The 24,088-nt window shown below is 48.4% G+C and overlaps 1 long non-coding RNA gene across 1 annotated transcript in view; it reads left to right on the forward strand.

The window, feature by feature from the left end:
• The first annotated feature begins 1,869 nt into the window (after positions 1-1,869).
• The window catches only part of LOC144753438 (uncharacterized), a 128,340-nt gene continuing 106,121 nt past the window's right edge, over positions 1,870-24,088 (forward strand). The window contains exon 1 of the long non-coding RNA XR_013594360.1: positions 1,870-1,932. This is a non-coding gene — a long non-coding RNA (uncharacterized LOC144753438). The remainder of the gene's footprint in view (positions 1,933-24,088) is intronic.

The raw sequence follows: 24,088 nt of genomic DNA on the forward strand, positions 1-24,088 counted from the left end.
TTGCCTGTCTGCCATCATACTGTGAGTCTGTGTCTTGTCTTAGAATCATCCTGACAGAATCATGTGCTTATTTAATATCTCTCTGCTGACATATAAGTGCTTATAAACTTATCGTGATGATAACTAATAGCACTATGAGAATTTAGTCACTGTGTATGCACTCTGGAGAATGAGTCAGGCATTTAGAAAAGCTGTGGTACAGTGAAATGAGCACAATGTATGCACTCCCCTAACCCTTTCCAGACTACTGAGTCTTTTCTACTAAAGTCTGGGGAATAGTCTTACCTGTCTGCAATCACAGTGTGAGTCTCTGTCTAGTCTTAGAATCATCCTGACAGAAGCATGTGCTTATTCAATCTCTCTGAAGACATATAAGTGCTTATAAACTTATCGTGCTGATAACTATTAGCACTATGAAAATGTAATTACTGTGTATGCACTTAGGGAATGAGACAGGCATTTAGAGAAGCAGTGGAACAGTCAAATGAGCACAATGTATGCAGTACCCTAACCCCTTCCAGACTACTGACTCTGTCCTACGAAAGTCCAGGGAATAGTTTTGCCTGTCTGCAATCACACTGTGAGTCTGTGTCTAGTCTCTGAAACATCCTGACAGAAGCATGTGCTTATTTAATCTCTCTGCAGACATATCAGTCCCTATAAACTTATCGTGATGATAACTATTAGAACTATAAGAATTAAGTCACTGTGTATGCACTTGGAGAATGAGTCAGGTATACGGAAAAGCTATGGTACAATGAAATGAGCACAATGTATCTGGTCCCCTAACCCTTTCCAGCCTACTGAGGCTCTTTTACTAAAGTCCAGGGAATAGTCCTGCCTGTCTGCAATCACAGTGTGAGTCTGTGTCTAGTGTTAGAATCATCCTGACAGAAGCATGTGCTTGTTTAATCTCTCTCTATAGACATATACTTGCTTATAAGCTTATTGTGATGATAACTATTAGCACTATGAGAATTCAGTCACTGTGTATGCACTTGGAGAATGAGTCAGGTATACAGAAAAACTGTGGTACAGCAAAATCAGCACAATGTATGCGGTCCCCTAACCCTTTCCAGACTCCTGAGTCTCTTCCACCAAAGTCCCGGTAATAGTCTTGACTGTCTGCAATCACACTGTGAGTCTGTGTCTAGTCTTAGAATCATCCTGACAGAAGCATGTGTTTTTTTAATCTCTCTTCAGACATATAAGTGCTTATAAACTTATCGTGATTATGACTATTAGCACTATGGGAATTCAGTCACTGGGTATGCACTTGGAGAATGAGTCAGGCATTTAGGAAAGCTATGGTACAGTGAAATGACTGAACTCCTTCCAGACTACTAAGTCTCTTCTACTAATGTCCAGGGAATAGTCTTGCCTGTCTGTAATCACACTGTGAGACTGTGTCTAGTCTTAGAATCATCCTGACAGAAGCATGGGCTTATTTAATCTCTATGCCGACATATAAGTGCTGATAAACTTATTGTTCTGTTAACTATTAGCACTATGAGAATTCAGTCACTGTGTATGCACTTGGAGAATGAGCCAGGCATTTAGAGAAGCAGTGGAACAGTCAAATGAGCACAATGTATGTAGTACCCTAACCTCTTCTAGACTACTTATACATAAGCGCTTCCCAACTTATCTTGCTATCAACTACTAGCAGTCTGAGAACCTGTTCACTGTGTATGTATTAGAAGAAAGAGTTAATCTTCCAGACAAGCAGTGGGACAGTCAAATGTACATAATGTAATAATTTTATATATATGTATTTTTTACAGATAATATTTATCATCATTAAAATATACTCCTCATGACTAAAAAAAACAGAAAAGAAAAAAGAACGGAAATAGGACTATTATTTGAAGAAAATTCAACAACAAGTATTGGATGACCAACAACATGTGGGGAAAAAGAAGAAGTCTTCAGGTAAGAGAACAAAATAATTTATTAAAAAACTTTCAAAGCCTACAAGCAGTGTGCACATTGAGGAAAGAGGAAAGAATGCCTCAACAACGAAAAAGAATAATAAGAAAAGAGAAGTACATAAAAGGAAATTACATTCAAAAGACACATAGAGGTCGATTCCGATCCTGGAAAAAATTCTGCCGTACGAATCGTATTCGTTGCCGAATCCGTACGAATGGAAAAATTCCCTCCGAACTGCGAAGTACAATCCATTTCCATCTTTCTCCGTACGATTATCAGCGATCCGTATGAACCGCAGTCGAAGACGCGTACGAATAAGCATCGGAAATCAAACCGTACGATTTGTAAACCTGCCGTACAGACATTCAAGTACGATGCACTGCGGCAACCCAGTACGCGATTTGTACGGACCAAAGTAGTCGCGTATGAAGAATGATTCGTATGGAAAATATCGCGTTTCAGCAAGCCGCATCAACATATACGAACCGTTTACCCCTCGATCAAGCGGACGCGAACCCCCCCACCTCCCAACGGCCCGTATAAGTCACCCGCACCTACAAGTACGACACGCACACACCCCAATCAAGCGTACACGAACCCCCCCACCCCCAACGGCCCGTATAAGTCACCCGCACCAACAAATACGACCTGCACACACCCCGATTAAGCCTAGGCGAACCCCCCCTACCCCCCAACGGCCATTATAAGTCACCCGCACCTACAAGTACGACCTGCACACACCCCAATCAAGCGTAAACGAACCCCCCACCCCCCAATGGCCCGTATAAGTCACCCACACCAACAAATACGACCCGCAAACACCCCGATCAAGCCTACGCAAACCCCCCCGACCCCCAACGGCCCGTATAAGTCACCGGGACCTACAAGTAGGACCCGCACACACCTCAATCAAGCGTACACGAACACCCCCACCCCCCAACGGCCCGTATAAGTCACCCACACCAACAAATACGACCTGCACAAACCCCGATCAATCCTACGCGAACCCCCCCTAATCCCCAACGGCCCGTATAAGTCACCCGCACCTACAGTACGACCCGCACACACCTCAATCAAGCGTATATGAACAGCCCCACCCCCCAACGGCCCATATAAGTCACCTGCACCAACAAATACGACCCGCACACACCCCGATCAAGCCTATGCGAACCCCCCTACCCCCCAACGGCCCGTATAAGTCACCCGCACCTACAAGTACGACCCGCACACACCCCAATCAAGCGTACACGAACCCCCCCACCCCCAACGGCCCGTATAAGTCACCCGCACCAACAAATACGACCTGCACACACCCCGATTAAGCCTACGCGAACCCCCCCACCCCACAACAGCCCGTATAAGTCACCCGCACCTACAAACGACCCGCACACACCCCAATCAAGCGCACATGAACCCCCCACCCCCCAACAGCCCGTATAAGTCACCCACGCCAACAAATACGACCCGCGCTCACCCCGATCAAGCCTACGCGAACCACCCTACCCCCCAACAGCCCGTATAAGTCACCCGCATGTACAAGTACGACCCGCACACACCTTAATCAAGCGTACACGAACACCCCCACCCCCCCAACATCCCGTATAAGTCCCCCGCACCAACAAATATGACCCGCACACACCCCGATCAAGCCTACACGAACCCCCCCACCCCCCAACGGCCTGTATAAGTCACCCGCACCAACAAATACGACCCACACACATAACAATTATAAAGCGCACGTGAACCCCGAAACCAGCACAAGGAGGTCGCAAACGAGTCGCACAACAACACAAAACATGTCTCCTGTGTACACACCATTGGGAAACAATGTCCTGGCCACATGCAAACAGGCAAACAGAGGGCCCAAGTAACACCCACCCCATATAACACACCCACCACTAATACAAAATAAGCCACACCCACAAATGGACCAATAAAAGGGTCCACACATACAACCCATCACCCTTTGCAACACACCTATTTGCAAAAAGAAGACACTGCCCGCACATCAACAACTGCACCCATTAACCCTCACACATATACCCTATCTCATCTACACCCACAACACCCCTTCACAATCAGACCCACACACCCCCATCCATACACACCATCACCCCCTCAATCACATACACCCCACACCATGACCACACCAAAGAATCCAAAGTTCACTAACCCGGAGATGGAGGTCCTTACAGTTGAAGTCATCAGAGTGGAGCCACAGCTGTTTGGCGCATTGGTCAGACAGACCAGCATAGCTGAGAAAACACGCCTGTGGGAGAGGATCCTAGACCGGGTCAATGCTGTTGCACCCATCAAGCGCACCAGGCAGGAATGTCAGGTCAGGTGGTATGATCTGCGGAGGATGGTCAAGAAGAAGATGGACCAGGACTACCTCCACAATACCATCCCTGGGAGGAGAAAGTCATGGCCCTGCTACCACCGGTGGGAGTTCGCAGAATCGAAGGAGCTGTGGAGCCTGGTGAGTATACAAACAACTTATGTAATATGGAGGGACACCCACAAGTGCCCAACAGTATGGGGGTGGGATGGATATGATTCCCAGCAGTGCCCAACGGTATGGGGATGGGTGGCCATGAGTCCCAGCAGTGCCCAACAGTATGGGGGTGGGTGGCCATGAGTCCCAGCAGTGCCCAACAGTATGGGGGTGGGTGGCCATGAGTCCCAGCAGTCCCCAATGGTATGGGGGTGGGTGGCCATGAGTCCCAGCAGTGCCCAATAGTATGGGGGTGGGTGGCCATGAGTCTCAGCAGTGCCCAACAGTATGGGGGTGGGTGGCCATGAGTCTCAGCAGTGCCCAACGGTATGGGGGTGGGTGGCCATGAGTCCCAGCAGTGCCCAACGGTATGGGGCTGGGTGGCCATGAGTCCCAGCAGTGCCCGAAAGTATGGGGTGGGGTGGATATGAGTCCCAGCAGTGCCCAATGGTATGGGGGTGGGTGGCCATGAGTCCCAGCAGTGCCCAACGGTATGGGGGTGGGTGGCCATGAGTCCCAGCAGTGCCCAACAGTATGGGGGTGGGTGGCCATGAGTCCAAGCAGTGCCCAACAGTATGGGGTGGGTGCCCATGAGTCCCAGCAGGGCCCAACGATATGGGGGTGGGTGGCCATGAGTCCCAGCAGTGCCCAACAGTATGGGAGTGGGTGGCCATGAGTACCAGCAGTGCCCAACGGTATGGAGGTAGTTGTAAGTGGGAGGGTGATTGTGTGGAAGGTGTAGGGTAGGAGGCTGCCCTCATCCCATATGTCCAAGGTACACACCCAAGCACCATGCCCAATGCACAGGGAGTGTGAAATTATGCACAAGATAGCAGACAATGGGCCCTGGTGTAGGCAGCACAAGGCCCTCCTGTGACCAGTGCAAACACAAACACCAGGACGAGGTCAGACATCCTGTGCAGGAACCCACAACCACGATCATGGCAGCATGCTTCATGGGGGCACAGCCTAACCACGAAGGATGGACGCTTGCAAATCACACTCAAACAACTAGCATGGCCTGTCACACACACCCCTTACAGTAACTTATCCCCTGGGGACAGGCAATGGAGTGCATCACTGTCACAATTGTCATGTAACAATAAAACAATCACTGATATGATTACACATCCAAATTTAACATGCACAGTGCTGATTCTCAATTCCATTGTACCTCTCACACAATGCACTTGACCCATCTCATGAACGTTGTGGATGCACTAAAGTTGCACCATGGACATGGGTATTGACAAGGTGATGCGTCTTGGAGAAGTGCCACGTTCTAAAGCCATGAGCTAGAAGTGGGTGTACAGGTCCAGGGGGGTTGGCATCGTTTGGCCATCATGGAACAGCAACACCTATCAAAAGTAGCTGAATTGAATCAGAACAATTCTGCTCTGTCTCTTACATTACCATGCTGCATCTAAACCCTGTGCATGCTTGACGCTGGCATAAGGATTGACACTGTATTGTGAATATTGCATCAAACAGAGCACTGCTGTATCTGTGTCGTGCCGGCAACACAAGCCACAGCAATGGCTGTGTCAGTCATTGTCAAGAAAATGGAACATGGCTAATACCCCTGAGCACATGTTAATTGGATCCCACTACTGACACATACACAAGTGAACAATGACAACAATATAAAGCAGGTTGAACTGTGATTCTGACAATGGAGAACAAAATAAGATGTGTCATGATAGTGCATTAACAGTGTCTGTCTCTCACACCCACAGGGCAACGTGTGGAAACCACCCCCAACAAGGGGGAAGAAGAATCCCAGTCCCAGGCTCAGCAGGACCCTGACCCCACCGACAGCGACGCCTGACAACACACCGTGGATGACCCCAACCAACCTGGCCCCTCTGGATCCCAAACCCCTGCAGCAACTGGATCAGATACATCTGTGCCAACCACCAGACCCATTCCCACCACATCCCAGCAGACAGGTCAGAGCCCTGCCCATAATCCACCAGAGAGCCAGTCTGAAAATGAGGGACACCCTTCGGCGGGCACCCTGGAGGTGGCAGATAACATCCACCCTGCCAACACTCGGGGGTCCCGTTGATCCGATGTGCCCACAAGCGCAGGCCGTGCTCATGTGGGTCAGGGTGGTGTGAGTGGCGCAAGCGAGATTCTGGCCAGGTAGCTGCAGGCACCGGTATGTCTCAACTGAGTACCATCCTGGAGGCATACCGGCGGGACACCAAGGAGGTCAGCCAGGTAGTGGAGGCCCTCAACGAACTGAAACAACAGCAGGCTAAGCAACATGCCAGGCAAGAACGACATCATGGACGGGTGGAGGTAACACTGGCTGAGCTCTTGACGGTGCATCGGGATATAAGCCAATCTCTCCATCAGATGTCTGCCAACATGCAGCACCCTCCCTGTGTCACCAGGCCACAAACGTCAAAGCAAAGTTCTACTCCAGCCACAGGGAGGGAGGAGGAGGAGGAACAGTCTGACAGAGCGGCCCATGCATCGTCAAGGCCTGCATGTGAGGGTCCCCTAAGGAAGGTGGGTCGTCCACGGCGAAGACGTTGAGTGGCAATGGGCCATGCACAACTCCCAGGACACCTGGCCTGGCATATTGCCCTTGGGTGCAACAGCATCACCTATTTGACTCTCCCACATGGACTTGCTGGTCACAGTCTGCCCAATGATGCCAAGCACTGTGGCCTGGACTCTGTTGACTGAAACTGTAAAGCATCTCATCTCCAGCTGTGAACTTTGGATTCCCCCATTTTTGTACAGCACCTACTCACCTTTCCTGCACAAAATCACCAAATAAATCTAGGAAACATCATACACATTGGTGTAGTAATCTTGTACCCAGAGTCTAAAACATATGTGTGTGGAAATGTATGAAATGCTAGAGTATTTAACAAACTGCAGCCATCCACACACTTGGATCTGAGTCCGGTTGAGGACACACATAGGTCAACATTTTCAAATAACTAGATACATGGATGGCAATACACACCCGTGATGGTTACTAAATGCTGTAGGGGGGTTTGGCTTGAAATACTGCAATTACAGACAGGCACAGGAGAGTCACTTGTAGGTGTATAGATCAGGGTTAAAATGTAGGTGTCCACGTAGGGAGTACCAACATCTGTATCCTGATGTATGAGAACAATCATCAGCATGCAGCTATACTGTGGATGTGATGAATGGTGCACAGGCCAAGGGTGGCAGGACAAACTGTGGGCAATGACCTGTTGCACTCTCTACAAGCTCACCTGATCACGTGACCGCCCCCTATGCAGCTAAACAACCAAACTCATGTGACGGGTGCAACGCATCCAGAACGCCTTGCCACGTCTGAGAAATCTCTTCACCAGACCGGCCACATCACACCACACCCAAGAGACGTGGTTTTGGTGTGAGTTCCTGGTGGCTATTTGACTGTCTGTGATGGCCATGTTAAAGTGGTGTTCTGCCACGTTACTGTATGGAAGGCGAGGTGTGCTGCTGTGGTGTTGACAAGGTAACACAGTACAATATTGTGCTGCTGGAAGGTGTGTGTGTGCTGTACGAGGCACAAGACCTGGTTGTACGTAGACACACTGTCATGTAGGGCAGCATAGTCTTGCCAGTATGTGTTGCACACACAGGCAGAGAAGCTGTTATGGGTGAGTTTGAGGTATCGTGATACCAGGTGGATGAATGTCTGGTGTTCTCTGTGTGTAGGCTGGCTGGAGCATGCTCTACAAATGGATGGAAGGAGGAGTATCCTGTAGGCGTGTGGGGTCCAGGATCTGGCCACTCGGTGCTGCATTGTGGCTGTGGATGTGTCTGGGTGACTCAGGGTCACTGCAAGCAAAATGGCAGAGTAATCACCAAATATCACGGTCACAGGATCAGGCCCCTTAGGGCCAAGTGGGGCACAGGGCACACAGCATCAGCAGGTGTAGTCTGCACGTAGTGGGTAGCAAGGTAAAACAGCACTTACACAGCCATCTACCTCACGCACAATATTGAACTTTTGTCTTTACCAACACCATGCATGTTGTCACTGTACACGTATCCACATATGAACAATTAATTTACATTAGGCCATATTGAATACATGCACATTAGAAAGACATGTGCATTGACAGCAAGGAGGCACAATGTTCTGTGGAAATCACACGTCATACACAACATGATGAAGTTCCTTGGGAGGCCATGCAGCATTATCCAATGTACATGGCCAGTGGCATTTCCCTGAACACAATAACAGTCATGCAATGACGTCACCTGTAATGCTGCAGAAAGATTCTCCACTCGACTGCCAGGGACTGTCCGTACCTTTGATCATCAGAGTGGTGCGATGCTGAAAGGGTTCCACCTCCAAATAGCCCCTTGGTCTGAGTACAAATGACAGACACAAAAGGGTGATCAGGCGAGGGAAGGAGAGGATTGGAACTGCAGGGAGGGAGATCTGAAACAGACGCAAACAAGCATTAGGATTGCATTCTTAAGTCACTGATTCTACAAATACCTCATGAGATACACTGTACCAGTCACACCTGTGAAGTGTAACCACTGTACCCTATTTGAGATCACAGATAATGCTATGACATAAGATCAGATGCATGTACACAGACACATAAAATATAGTCCAGTCTGTCACCTATTAGAATCTTGTGTAACGCTCACAAGTCTGCTACTATGCAATGAGATCCATGTTGACAAAAACTAAGTCACAGTGTATGATGATGTGTCCCAAAACAACAAATCAAAATGTATGGCAGTGCTACTTACGCAAAGTTAAATATCTGTATTTGGCCCTGTGTATCCGTAAGGGCCATGAAGGCAAACTTGACATCACCCACAACAGCTGTAAGCATCTCATATGATGAGGAAGCTAATGACCTAAATCCAATGAAGCCCCTCTGGAGGCAGTCTGTTGCTCTTGCAAATGAGCCTCACTGTGCTAAACATGACAAGCAGGTGGAAATTAAGTCAACAGCAAATAATGAGGAGCTAGGCCACATAAAGAACCCTACCGTCACCATGAGATGCTGCACGGGACTGGAGAATCATGTGATTAACCTCGCTCCACTGGTGCCACGGAATATTTTACATGTGATTCAGCCGACCATTCTAATGTCATCAGCCCAACATACCTGGCATCATGGGAATGGAAAGTGAACTTCAACTCGCTCTGAAAGCAAGCGTAGCAGTATTCTCAACCTGCACTGAGGTAATGACATGCCAGTGACATGACATACTGGCACAAGGGGCAATGCATCCATGCAAACAGACTCACACGACAGTTGTCTTAACATGAGGGACATACACCGGCCCACACCTACACGACATGGTTTTTGGGAAAGCAAAGTGTACTAGCCCACAGAGTTGAGGGGATTATCCAGACACATCCTGCTGCACACAGTGAGGCTGCAATCCCCCACAGAGTCCGTGGTTGTGATCTCCCACACAATGTCCAACCATGGTATATGCAATGTTTCAGTGTCAATGTTTACACACATTGATGCATTCACCAGAGTTAAAACTCAACGACAGATGACTGTCAGATAAGGTGACTATCCTGTCATGGGAGTGGGCTACATGGAATCGGAAACCTGATGTTGTTGCATGTATGCATGGTCCAACAACTTGCGCATGAACATGTACCACACAATTGAAACCATACCAAGACAAAAAAGCCTTATATGAGTCCTTACCCAGACTGACATTTCCACATGTCCGTGCATGGTTAGTTGATTTGGCTGATGTTGCTATCATCATGAGCAATAGCAGGCTGACCAAGATGACACCAAAGGACATCAGGCAGCAGGACCTGGGAATGAAAGGCACACAAGGGGTTAAGTACAGAATAATTTCATTCAGACATGGTCATGTTGAATAGACTAAGGTTGTACTACACTTGTACATTCCAAGTTCACACATAGCACGTCTGTGTGTGGCATTACATCTGCACCTGTGTGACCCTGCACAACAAACATCAAAGTGACATTGCATACAGTCAGCTGGACACACAGCATGCTACCCATTCAACTCTATGGTACATGTGTGAACAAAATGCACCTAGGACTCACCATTATGAAAAGAAGTTGCGGATGAGGTGACTCCGGATATCATCTTCAACCTCCTCGTCACTGGCATCCTGGCCAAGTCCTTCATCCTCCATGGGCAGATGTTCCAGCTCATCAGGATCTAGGATGAGTGGCACGGCCTCCTCCACTGCCATGTTGTGTAGCATGCAGCACACCATGAAGATGTTACACACCTTGACTGGGGTGTATTGGAGGGCTCCGCCTGTCTTGTCGAGGCACCTGAACCGGCTCTTCAGGAGTCCAAATGTTCGCTCTATCACCCGCCTGGTCTGCCCATGAGCATTGTTGTACCGCTGGTCTGCAGCTGTTCTGGGGTTGCGTAGCGGAGTCATGAGCCACGGCATGTTTGGATATCCGGCGTCTCCTGCAAATTGACATCATTGAAATGAGTGTGTAATATGATGCAGATAAGGAAATAATGACATACAGACATACATGAGTAACAGAGTTTACCCACCAACAAGACATGCCCGATGGTTGCGCAGCTGCAGCATCATCTGTGGTACCCTGCTACGCCTCATGATGAATGCATCGTGGCACGATCCTGGAAAATGTGCACAAACATGGGAGATCAGCATGTTGGCAAGACACACCACCAGGGCATTTATCGAGTGGTAATATTTCCTGTTGCGGTACGCTTGCTCCTGAGCCTGTGGTATTATACAAGACAAGGGAAACCCAAAGTAGGAATAGGTCTGGGACCTTGGGATTATGCAGTATTACAAGAGACAGTGGTCCCAAACTTCAGATCAAATAGCAAGGCAACAATAAATATAGACCAAGATTGGAATCTATATTAAATGTCCAGCCGGACAAATTTAATAATTGTTATATTCAAATGTAGTAAAGGTATTCAACAATTTCCAAGTAGGACACAGCCTGTGTCCAACTACTAGATGAATACAAACAAGAAAACATATAAATGCAAGGCAAAAGCAAACGGTCTGTAAATAGGTTCACAATAAAAACAGACAATTAAGAACGCTTTGTGTGATTTCGTGATAAACAGATTTTGAAATCATCAAGTGTAAGTTGTCGACGACGTTTCGATCCCTGGTTAATATGGGATCATCATCAGGACATATAAATTAATGCCTTTACTCGATGTAAAACGGCCAAATCTCTAAATACATGGCAACAAGGGCCAATGTATACAGTAATCACTAATGCGATCCAAGCAGTACTTAATGATTAACGAGGTAGGATCAGGAATGGTCAAGAGATGCCAGCCGTAGTTGCATGTGACTCCTAAATCAAGTCCGAAAAATCTGCAAAGCAGCTAAAAAATCGGGAGTCTGACGCGCCGTGTGAGTAAATGCTCATTAAATCCACCGGTAAATTCAAGAATGGACGCGACGCCTGAGGCAATGCTCGATAGCGTCAGAGCCTGTGGTGGCACCAGAGAAACATGTGTTCCATCAATAGCACCAATTACATGTGGCATGCGTCCCAGGGCATAGAATTTCCCCTTGACATCTGTCAACTGTGCAGGAGTAGGGAATGTTATGAATTCATCTATGTGCACCAACATGGCTGCCAATACATCACGTAAATCCCTGCTGAACATTGTTTGGGACATCCGCCCCACATCACCTATGGTAAATTGGAACGTACCTGTGGCAAAGAAATGTAGTGCTGCCGTCACCTTTACCTTGGGTGTCAGCGCAGTTGGATACCTGTGTCGTGATTGGAGATGTGGTTCCAGCCTGTCCGTCAGGTCCTGAATCAACTTTTGTGTGAAGTGGTAACGCCGTATGCAATCACTTTCCCTCATGGCATCCAAGTCTGGCAACGGCCTTGCCAGAGGGGATGCCCTGCACAACATATTAAGAAAAAAAGTGTACAACTGTCAGACAAAGACAATTACAATGTACATGGCACAAGCAACACTGCTTCAACGCATCTAATCAATTTTGAGTCTGGCATGGGCAACACATTGAGGACACATGTGCCAGCTGGCTGCCACTCCTCCATGATAACTGATAGACCTGTTGTCTGTGGAATGGACATGACATGCATACAAATGATCTGCTGGGCTGGTCTGAGTGAGCAGGACCATGTATCATGTCAGTGACACACATCACGTGAACTGCATGAGGAGGTTGTCTGCACATCCAGACAGCTGACAGCAATGCACACGCCCACATCACATGTGCCATAATTTGCACATATCCGACATATTGTGCTGGAGGTGTGCATTTGCAACAACTACAACATGGACATTATCAGACTGCAGATATGTATGTTTGGGGACAAATGGTCTATAATGCCATCACACATATGAGCGGATGATTTGCACCAGTGGCATGGTGTGCGTACATGTGTAACCCTGTCATCACGGCAAAGACCCATCATAGATGCTCCTACAGCATACAAACAGCATGCACAATTTTGTACATGGCACACACATGACGTGGTCACACACGGTCATGCTGGGCGTCAATTTTACATCTGTGACAGTGGGCATGTTGCTGTCATCATGTGACAGATGCCTGTACTGAATGGTGTGCCATACCAGTGTTGATGTGCATCACAATATGTTCAAGATGTAACTCAGGTGAGAAGTGTTGAATGTATGTGGAACACATGTACACCGTGATTAATTACATGTCTGAACAGCTCTTCCCACATCAACTGTGCCACAATATCACATTCCCTGTGCTATATCACCGTCTGCCACACCTAGGGCCTGCAGATGTAAGGATGCCATGCAAATCTATACATCCACATCCTCAACATGAGCCTACACCTACATCCCTGCCATGTGATTTCCTGGTATCACTCTCCCAATGTTGCCATGAATGAGCTTATGAACGCAGCCTACAGATGCATTCATTTGAGCATGTCAAACGCACAGTACCCCAATTGAACGTGCGTGTGTACGGTTCGTTTCCCTATTGCATTGTAGCTATACGCGAGCAGAGCGTACCTCGATTGAACGTGCGTTTTGTACGGGTCGTTTCCCTATTGCATTGTAGCTATAAGCGAGCAGAGCGTACCCCGATTGCACGTGCGTGTGTACGGGTCGTTTCCCTATTGCATTGTAGCTATACGCGAGCAGAGCGTACCCCAATTGAACGTGCGTGTGTACGGGTTGTTTCCCTATTGCATTGTAGCTATATGCGAGCAGAGTATACCCCGATTGAACGTGCGTGTGTACGGGTCGTTTCCCTATTGCATTGTAGCTATACGCGAGCAGAGCGTACCCCGATTGAACGTGCGTGTGTACGGGTCTTTTCACCATTGAATGAGTTGCAATCGCGACGGAAATCGCACCGTATTTGTGCGTGGATACCAGAAAATACATAGGAAACATGTAGGGGAACAGTGGAATGGGCAGAATGCAGCCTGGTTGTCAAGGAAACAGAGATTTGAGAGTGTTCTACAGGTGTTCTGGAAAATTCAGTTGGGCAAAACTATACAATGTAGCAACAGTTGTTGTTCAGCTCAGGCTCAGTTTTTAAACCATGCAAATGTGTGTCATGTCCTCATGTGTCATGGGATTGGATGAAACATAGGATGCAAACTATTCTGGCCTATCACACAGTACTCCTTGGACTCACATACCCTCAGCAGCACAGATATAAGGCAACATGTGGCTGTGAGAGGGCACTTGCCTGTACATCATTGGAGTGGACAACACAGCTGCTGTCTCGGTATCCTCTGGACCCTCATTTTGCTGAGCATGGGGAGGGCACCTGCATTCAGTGAGGGGGAGAACAATGCCCTGCTGGATGCCCTCCTGACTAACTACAGCAAGCTGTATGGGAGAGCAGAGGAGCAGGTGAGTGATGAGTGCACTACCTTGGACTGTGCACCTGTTGTGTGTGTGACACTACAGCCATTGTGTATTTATTGTAAAGAGATGCTATGTTGTTTGGAGTGAGTGCCGGTGTGTACAGTGTGGTATCTCACATGCAGTTAATGATGTGGTGTAATAGTGTTTACTGCTCCTCAGCATTGTGCTAACTGTGACATTAACTGCAATGTGAATCACACTTTCTGCTGTGCCACACCTTGCATGTTTTTTTTTAATGGTTTCCTGAGCTGTTGCAGTGTTCCCCCCCGAATGACAGATGAATGTACTCAGTGTAGATGGATTTGTTCATGACCTGTGTGCTTGTTGGACAATAGCATGCTTTGAAGTGATGTACATTGGAGAGTGTGATTGATCTTTGTCACCTGGCAAATAGTGTAGGTGATGTTTAGCAAGACTGGTGCATGACGTATGCCACAGCTATACCCATGTGATGAGACATGTATGCAGCGCCGTGTGCATGACTTGGACAGTTAGCATGAGGCCTGTGTCACATCTTTCGAAGATATGACATGTGCTAAGTGATGTTGTATACACTGTTGACAATGACAAGCAGATGAGCTGTGCCAGGGTGTGCATGTGTGGTCTGAAGAGGGTTCTTTGGTGTAGTGGGGTATGTGATAGCATGTCGCGTGCTGCAGTGCACCCTGAAGTAGCATATATTGCTCAGTGTGTGCCATGCTCAAAGAGTGGTTTGCACCCCTTATGGCATCTGTGGCCTTTCAATGGCATGTAGTGCATTGTTGTTTGCTCACAGGCCACATACACATGGACAATGATGCATGTCTGCTCAGCATCCTATGCCCTGTTGTCATAGTCTATTTGGTGCAAGTGTGTGTCTTTGGGGCATGGACCAGGTGTACTGATGTTGTATCACTTTATATTCGTGACAGGTATCTGCCTATGAGAAGGCTGACATCTGGCTGGACATCGCCAGGGCTGTCAGGAGTGAGGGGGGCCTCGCAAGAGGCTCTGTAACATCAGGAAGAGGTGGCAGGACATCCGGTGCTGGACCCGCCGCATCACCAGGGTCCAACTCAAGCTTGAAGCTCCACGCAAGCATCGTGGCACCCGCCCCCTAACCACCCACATGCTCCGGGTCCTGTAAGTGGTGTTCCCAGACCTCCATAGGCAGTTGCAGGAGGGGTAGCAGCAAGAAGGGGGTAGGTACATGTCTGTTTGTTATCATGTGTGTCACATGCTACCTGCAGTGCTCCGAGGCATGATAACACTCCCACAGTTGGGGTGGTGTGGTCAGACAGGCACTTAATGCATTGGCATTAGAATGGCCCATATTCAGCAGGTGCTAGTTTACATGCCTTGCCCTACTCCACATTTGTCCAGCGCTTTGGTTATGTATTGTTTTTCACATGTACTCCTATGGTGCTATGTCTCAGTATGCATATTCCTTGGCACATCATCATGTTGGAGGGAGGTCTGTGACACCTGTTGGTACCTTACCTGTTGCACCACCGGTGCACTGTGTCTGCCATTCTTCATATTTTGGCACTGATCAGGAGTCTCAACATGTTTTTCTGCACGAATCAGCCTCAGTGGCCTTTGTCCATGGTAAACTTTCTAATTCTCATGTGTTAGCTACAGGTGCACACTGTCCATGTATACTAAATTTAGCTTGTGCAAACTCACTTTGGGCAGTGCGTGTGTACATATTCACAAAATATATTGCAGGTTGTTTGGTAATAATATTGATGGTCAGCTACACAATGTGAGTTTGGGTGTAGACAGCTGTGATGCCAGTGTGAGGTGATGGAACACTTGTTTCAGGTCCCAGGATGGCATCACTTGGCAGTTCGGGCAGGACTTTTCCCATGGGGCACAGGGTCAAACCGATTCAAACATGACCAGGTCTGGATTTGGGTGGCAGGGTGGGCAAATGAACAGTGATTTATCATCAGCTATCCTGTTGTCAGGCAGTGGCTCATCATTGTGACTCTCATACAAGTTGTGTCCTTGCCTGTTACTTGTATCCTACTATACATTGAGCGTTGTGTCTCTTACAATTGCCCATTACTAGGCTTAGCATTGTGCAGAGTTCAGTGGCATGTGACTCATGATGCATGCCATGTTTAGAAATGCGCCCAAATGATTTGTAGCTGACATGTCTGATGTGTACAGGTGACTGATATATTTTTCTTATTCTCCTTTCCAACCGCATCATCACCACAATCTGGAGGAGACACAGGCGCGGACGAGCCAGAGTGACCCAGCGACAGTGCCACCAGCTTTGAGGAGTCGGAGGAAGGCAGTGGCACAGAGGGTGAGGAGAGTCAGACGGCCGGACCTCATGGGCACGACACCTCCTACCATGCGGACGGCTCAGAATCAGACTCTCCGGAGGAGGGGGAATATGCAGCTATGCCATCTTCTACATCTTTGGCTGTCCCCTCCTCATCCAGTACCATCTCCACCCTCCCAGTTGTTAGGGTCCCTAGGGTCCGTGCTAGCCCCCGTGTCTCCATTGTTCCCGGCACCTCAGCCTCTGCCCCTGTCTCCCCTGCTGCCCTCAGTGCTGAGTCTGTGGAGCTACTCCGGCAGATTCAAGTAGGTCAAACATCCATGTTGACTGTCCTCCATGGACAAACAAAAATCATGACACAGTTGTTGTCGTTCATGGAGGGCATGTCATCTGCCATGTCTGATCTACATCGGCGTGTGGCTGGTATAGACTCAACACTGACGGCAGCAATGTCCATCCTGCAGCATCTGCCCCCCCCCCCTTCAGACCCATCCACCTCAGCCACTCCCATTCCTGCCCAACGTACACGCAGACGCCACAGGTCAGACACCACAACAAACACACCCAGCACACCCACACGGTAAGCATGGGCGTAAAATCCGCTCCGATCGCGGATTTTTCGGATTTTCGGCAAATTCGCAATCCGCGAACTCTCGCGAATTTGTCGAAAATCCGTGAATCCGCTCGCGGCGGATTTTTTGCTTGGTTGCGGCGCGCGGCATGGTGCACGGCATTCACTTTCCGTCATTTAGCGTTTGCCGAGTTGTTTTTCTTTCCGAGTGCCGCTCAATTTTGGATCTTGCTGCGTGATCCCGCGGGAGTTTGGCGCCCGCGAATACGTAATCGCGGCTTGCCACCTTGCACAGCACACCTCGCGAGAGTTCGCAATTGCGAACACGTAGTTGCGGCGGAAAGGAACAATCTCGCACTCGCGAAATAGAGATTTTGCAATTCTGCACAAGAAAATCACCAGCAAACAGGATAAACCTTCAGAAAATTATGATTTTTATCAGAATCACTGCTCAGGCTGACATTTGCATGGCCTTTTTTTTGCAAGGAGTCCATTTTTGGGGGGGGGGGGGAAGGAAGTGCCCCACAGTCTCCAACTTCCTGTTCCTGTCCAGCAGGCTCCTCCCAGTGCTTTGTCCATCTCCTGGTCACTTTCATTTGGATCTGGAGCTGGAAGGATTACTTTTTGTGGGTGCTGCTGGATATTTGAATTTGAGGCCTTTTTGACTGTCTTTGGATCACTTTTGGATTAGAAATCAACTTTCACAAGTAAGTTTGTTTGGGGCATTACAGTTGCTGCAAGTACAATTTTGGAACTTTTTCAGAACATTAAATTAATTATATTGTGGGTAGCCACAGTATCCAGTAGGACCAGGGTTGGTTAGGGGTGCATGATACAACTGTTTTGTTGAATTTAAACACCATTGAGGCCATGGATGGGCTGGGATTGTGCTGATTTTATTGTTTTTTGTCGTTTTTTGGGGGCTGCTGGTGTGGCCTTTTGCCCAGGGGTGGTGGTGCATGGACTGAGTGTGCCTGTGGTGTGGTCTCACTCTCTTTAATGTAAACATCATGGATGGCATTGGATTGTGGTAATTTCTGGCTGTTTTTCTGTTTTTTGGGGGTGTACTGTTGATGTGGACTGGCCATGTGGGTGGTGGTGGTGGCCATCTTGAGTGCTGCTGGCTGGTACAGGCAACATGTGCTTGGGGTGTAAGGGGCCATTTTGAGGAGAGGCAGTGTCTGAGGCCTGCACTTATTTTGCCTACTTTTCATCCATTATGCCCAGGGGTAGTGAGTGTTGCATGGGCCTAGTGTTTCTGAGGGGTGTCTTCTTGAATTTAAACACCATTGAGGCCATGGATGGGCTGGGATTGTGCTGATTTTATTGTTTTTTGTCGTTTTTTTGGGGCTGCTGGTGGGGCCCTTTGCCCAGGGGTAGTGGTGCATGGACTGAGTGTGCCTGTAGTGTGGTCTCACTCTCTTTAATGTAAACATCATGGATGGCATTGGATTGTGGTGATTTCTGGCTGTTTTTCTGTGTTTTTTGGGGTGTACTGTTGATGTGGACTGGCCATGTGGGTGGTGGTGGGTGGCCATCTTGAGTGCTGCTGGCTGGTACAGGCAACATGTGCTTGGGGTGTAAGGGGCCATTTTGAGGAGAGGCAGTGTCTGAGGCCTGCACTTATTTTGCCTACTTTTCATCCATTATGCCCAGGGGTAGTGAGTGTTGCATGGGCCTAGTGTTTCTGAGGGGTGTCTTCTTGAATTTAAACACCATTGAGGCCATGGATGGGCTGGGATTGTGCTGATTTTATTGTTTTTTGTCGTTTTTTGGGGGCTGCTGGTGTGGCCTTTTGCCCAGGGGTGGTGGTGCATGGACTGAGTGTGCCTGTGGTGTGGTCTCACTCTCTTTAATGTAAACATCATGGATGGCATTGGATTGTGGTAATTTCTGGCTGTTTTTCTGTTTTTTGGGGGTGTACTGTTGATGTGGACTGGCCATGTGGGTGGTGGTGGTGGCCATCTTGAGTGCTGCTGGCTGGTACAGGCAACATGTGCTTGGGGTGTAAGGGGCCATTTTGAGGAGAGGCAGTGTCTGAGGCCTGCACTTATTTTGCCTACTTTTCATCCATTATGCCCAGGGGTAGTGAGTGTTGCATGGGCCTAGTGTTTCTGAGGGGTGTCTTCTTGAATTTAAACACCATTGAGGCCATGGATGGGCTGGGATTGTGCTGATTTTATTGTTTTTTGTCGTTTTTTTGGGGCTGCTGGTGGGGCCCTTTGCCCAGGGGTAGTGGTGCATGGACTGAGTGTGCCTGTAGTGTGGTCTCACTCTCTTTAATGTAAACATCATGGATGGCATTGGATTGTGGTGATTTCTGGCTGTTTTTCTGTGTTTTTTGGGGTGTACTGTTGATGTGGACTGGCCATGTGGGTGGTGGTGGGTGGCCATCTTGAGTGCTGCTGGCTGGTACAGGCAACATGTGCTTGGGGTGTAAGGGGCCATTTTGAGGAGAGGCAGTGTCTGAGGCCTGCACTTATTTTGCCTACTTTTCATCCATTATGCCCAGGGGTAGTGAGTGTTGCATGGGCCTAGTGTTTCTGAGGGGTGTCTTCTTGAATTTAAACACCATTGAGGCCATGGATGGGCTGGGATTGTGCTGATTTTATTGTTTTTTGTCGTTTTTTTGGGGCTGCTGGTGGGGCCCTTTGCCCAGGGGTAGTGGTGCATGGACTGAGTGTGCCTGTAGTGTGGTCTCACTCTCTTTAATGTAAACATCATGGATGGCATTGGATTGTGGTGATTTGTGGCTGTTTTTCTGTGTTTTTTGGGGTGTACTGTTGATGTGGACTGGCCATGTGGGTGGTGGTGGTGGCCATCTTGAGTGCTGGCTGGTACGGGCAACATGTGCTTGGGGTGTAAGGGGCCATTTTGAGGAGAGGCAGTGTCTGAGGCCTGCACTTATTTTGCCTACTTTTCATCCATTATGCCCAGGGGTAGTGAGTGTTGCATGGGCCTAGTGTTTCTGAGGGGTGTCTTCTTGAATTTAAACACCATTGAGGCCATGGATGGGCTGGGATTGTGCTGATTTTATTGTTTTTTTGTCGTTTTTTTGGGGCTGCTGGTGGGGCCTTTTGCCAAGGGGTAGTAGTGGTGCATGGACTGAGTATGCCTGTAGTGTGGTCTCACTCTCTTTAATGTAAACATCATGGATGGCATTGGATTGTGGTGATTTCTGGCTGTTTTTCTGTATTTTTTGGGGTGTACTGTTGATGTGGACTGGCCATGTGGGTGGTGGTGGGTGGCCATCTTGAGTGCTGCTGGCTGGTACAGGCAACATGTGCTTGGGGTGTAAGGGGCCATTTTGAGGAGAGGCAGTGTCTGAGGCCTGCACTTATTTTGCCTACTTTTCATCCATTATGCCCAGGGGTAGTGAGTGTTGCATGGGCCTAGTGTTTCTGAGGGGTGTCTTCTTGAATTTAAACACCATCGAGGCCATGGATGGGCTGGGATTGTGCTGATTTTATTGTTTTTTTGTCGTTTTTTTGGGGCTGCTGGTGGGGCCTTTTGCCAAGGGGTAGTAGTGGTGCATGGACTGAGTGTGCCTGTAGTGTGGTCTCACTCTCTTTAATGTAAACATCATGGATGGCATTGGATTGTGGTGATTTCTGGCTGTTTTTCTGTGTTTTTTGGGGTGTACTGTTGATGTGGACTGGCCATGTGGGTGGTGGTGGGTGGCCATCTTGAGTGCTGCTGGCTGGTACAGGCAACATGTGCTTGGGGTGTAAGGGGCCATTTTGAGGAGAGGCAGTGTCTGAGGCCTGCACTTATTTTGCCTACTTTTCATCCATTATGCCCAGGGGTAGTGAGTGTTGCATACTTGCATGTCCCTAGTCTTTCTGTGGGGTGTCTTCAATGTAAACATCATGGATGGCATGGGATTGTGCTCATTTTTCTGTGTTTTGTCGATTTTTTGGGGTGTATAACTGAACTGATGTTCCTCTGTCTTCCATTGCTTTTAGGTGCACAAGACTCAAGAGAACCACCAGTGCCAGGAAGAAGTCCTGCAGCGGTGTGTGTGTGCAGCATAACGTCACGCGACGTCACGTCTGGACACAGACAACTCTGCAACTCGTGCAACTGCTGCCTGCTGTTCTGACCTGCTCTGAAGAAGATGGCCCCAAAAAAAGTAACCCGTAGCTCCTCTAGCAAGAAAGGTGCCAGTAAGGAGCAGAAGAAGCAAGTTACCAAGGAGACTGGTGTGCCGCCCGCCCCTTTTTTTGGTGGTAAAAAAAAAAGTATGCCTGCAGCAGCAGCGGGATCTGCTGGGGACCAAGCTGGCAGCAGCACCCCCGCTCCATTGGGCTCAGTGCCACCACCACCACCACGCCAACTTAAGTCCAAGCCCTTGAGTGCTGCAGAGGCAGCCAGTATAGTTGTTCAATCACCATCGACCAGTGATGTTGGCTCATCGCAAGAAAGCAGCAGCAATGTCCCTCAATCAACACAGGTTGTTGTAGCTCATCTGACGAGTGTTGAACAACCACAGCCGCAACAACAATCACATGTGCAAGTACAAGCCCAAGTACATGTGGAAGGAGAGGCAGCGCAAGGAGATGCGCAAGCAGAGGTGCATGGAGGGTCACAAGTGCCCACAATAGTTGTCCCTCCCGAAGTAGGGGCACATCAGGAAATCGACAATCAAGGCGAGGTATCATTTGAGGAAGCCACTCCTCCTGATGATCCTTCATTGTCTTCCACACCCCTAGCAAGGAAGAGATCAAGGGTGGTGTCTACATCTTCTTCAAGCACACCTCCTTCTGATGATACGGATCAAACTTGGGGACCAGCACCACTGCCGTCTGAGAGTGAGGCACACCATGATCCGACAAAGGTAGTTAAGCGTAAAAGGAAGCTCGTCCAAAGTCTCAGAGTTATGGAGTGTGATGAGGCTCAACAAGAAGTGGCGGATACTGCTGCTGATGAAGACTCTGCCAATGACGACCCAGTCATCATAAAGGTCACTGCAGCCCCAGCGGGCATGCAGCAAACAGACATTTTGACCCTAGCCCGAAGAGCTGCTGAGCGTGATGATGATGATGTTGTCGATGAGGAGGCAGTGGAAACACCACAATCATTGGAGTTAAGTAGTACACCAACTCGTCCCGCTTCCATATTTCTTTCTGGCAAGAAGAGACCTCCATCCACCTCGACCTTAATTAGTGGCGGTGAAAGTGCACAACGTACAAAAGTTGGGCAATCCAGATCCTCCACTTCATCTGGCATTAGCTTCATGACCACCACCACCAGTATCGCCGCCTCCTCCAGGTCCCACAGACACTTCAAGTCCCCAGTTTGGGACTTCTTTACTGTTTGTCAAAAAAATCCAAAGTTTGCCATTTGTACCCTTTGTAAGCTTGCAGTTAGTCGTGGTAAGCCAGGTACCAACTATGGTACCGGAGGCCAGAGAGGTCATCTTAGGAGACAGCACACTGTCCAATGGTTTGCGCACCTAGATGCGATCAAGAAAGGCCGAATTCAAGGAAACGTTGATGTTGCATCTGATGATGACGAGGAGGAAGAAGACGTGTCAAACACTTCCCTTACACCCAGTACCCCTGTCAGCAGCACACCCAATGTGAGGCACACTAAGAGTGTTGGAGCGAGTGAGACACCAACGCACAAAAGTTCACCAGCGAGCAAAATTGGGTCAACGAAGTCATTATCAGCCCGTAAATGCTTGGTCCAGGGCAACATTAGAACAATGCTTACTTCAGACGTGCCATATGAACGCAACCACCCACTGACGCGTCTGTATAACACTAAGCTGGCTAAAATGATAGCTGTGGACATTCTCCCTTTTTCTTTTGTAGAAGCGGTAGGTTTTCTAGAATTAGTGGCAACGCTCTGCCCTAAATGGAAGGTTCCTAGCCGGTTCTATTTTGCCAGAGTTGCGGTCCCAGCACTACATGAAGATGTGCTGGAGGCGATTGGGGCAGCTTTGCAGAAGAGTGCTGTTCACACAATACATCTGACAACAGACATGTGGACCAGTGGCGCAGGCGCTGATTACATGTGCATCACTGCACACTGGGTCTCTTTTTCAGGTGTTAAAGCAAAGCTAAACGCAGGTGTTGACCCGGACAAAGTTTTCAAAGCTGCTCGGAAACATGCAACACTAGCCATGTTTGGCTTGGAGAAAAGTCACACATCCCAAAACATTTTGGACGAGTTTGACAAAAAGGTCTTGAAAATGCTATCTCCAATAAAACGCAAGATTGGTTATGTTTCCACGGATAATGGCGCCAATATAGTTAAGGCCATGTCGCTGGGTGACTATGTTAGAGTGCCGTGTTTGGCGCACTGTATCAACCTGGTAGTTCAAAAATTCTTGAGTGATAGAGACAGTGCAGCGTTCGCGGTAATGGCCACCTGCCGCAAAATGTGCAACCATTTCAGCCATTCTTTTAAGGCCCGGAAGCATCTGAGGAGGCTGCTACTTCAAAGTCGAATACCAGTGAAAGCACTCATCCAGGAGGTGGCAACACGTTGGAACTCAACCTTCTACATGCTTGAGCGTCTGTATGAGCAGTATACGGTACTCGATCACTATTTCTTAACAGAGGGTACAACTCAGAAGGAGGACCTGCGGATGGCTGCGGCGCAATGGGACATAGTTAAAAGCCTGACAGACATGCTTCGTCCTTTTGAGTTCTTCACGCGTGCAGTCAGCCAGGAGGACTGTAATTTGGGAAAAGCTATCCCATTGTTGTGCATGCTGGAGCACCAACTGATGGCGGTGTCTTCTGAGTTTCAAAAAGATGTACAAAAAAAGACCATTTTATTTTGTCTGAGAAATTATTAGAGCGCCTACGTGGTGATGAACGTCTTCAAAAGATCAAGTCAGATCAGCATTACATTTGTGCTACTATTCTGGATCCACGCTACAAAAAGGCGCTGGCAGGTGAAGCATTCTTTCCTTTTGCTGATGCAGATGTTCAAAAGT

This window comes from Lissotriton helveticus, chromosome 5_1 (genome assembly GCF_964261635.1).
Source record: "Lissotriton helveticus chromosome 5_1, aLisHel1.1, whole genome shotgun sequence".
NCBI lineage: Eukaryota > Metazoa > Chordata > Amphibia > Caudata > Salamandridae > Lissotriton > Lissotriton helveticus.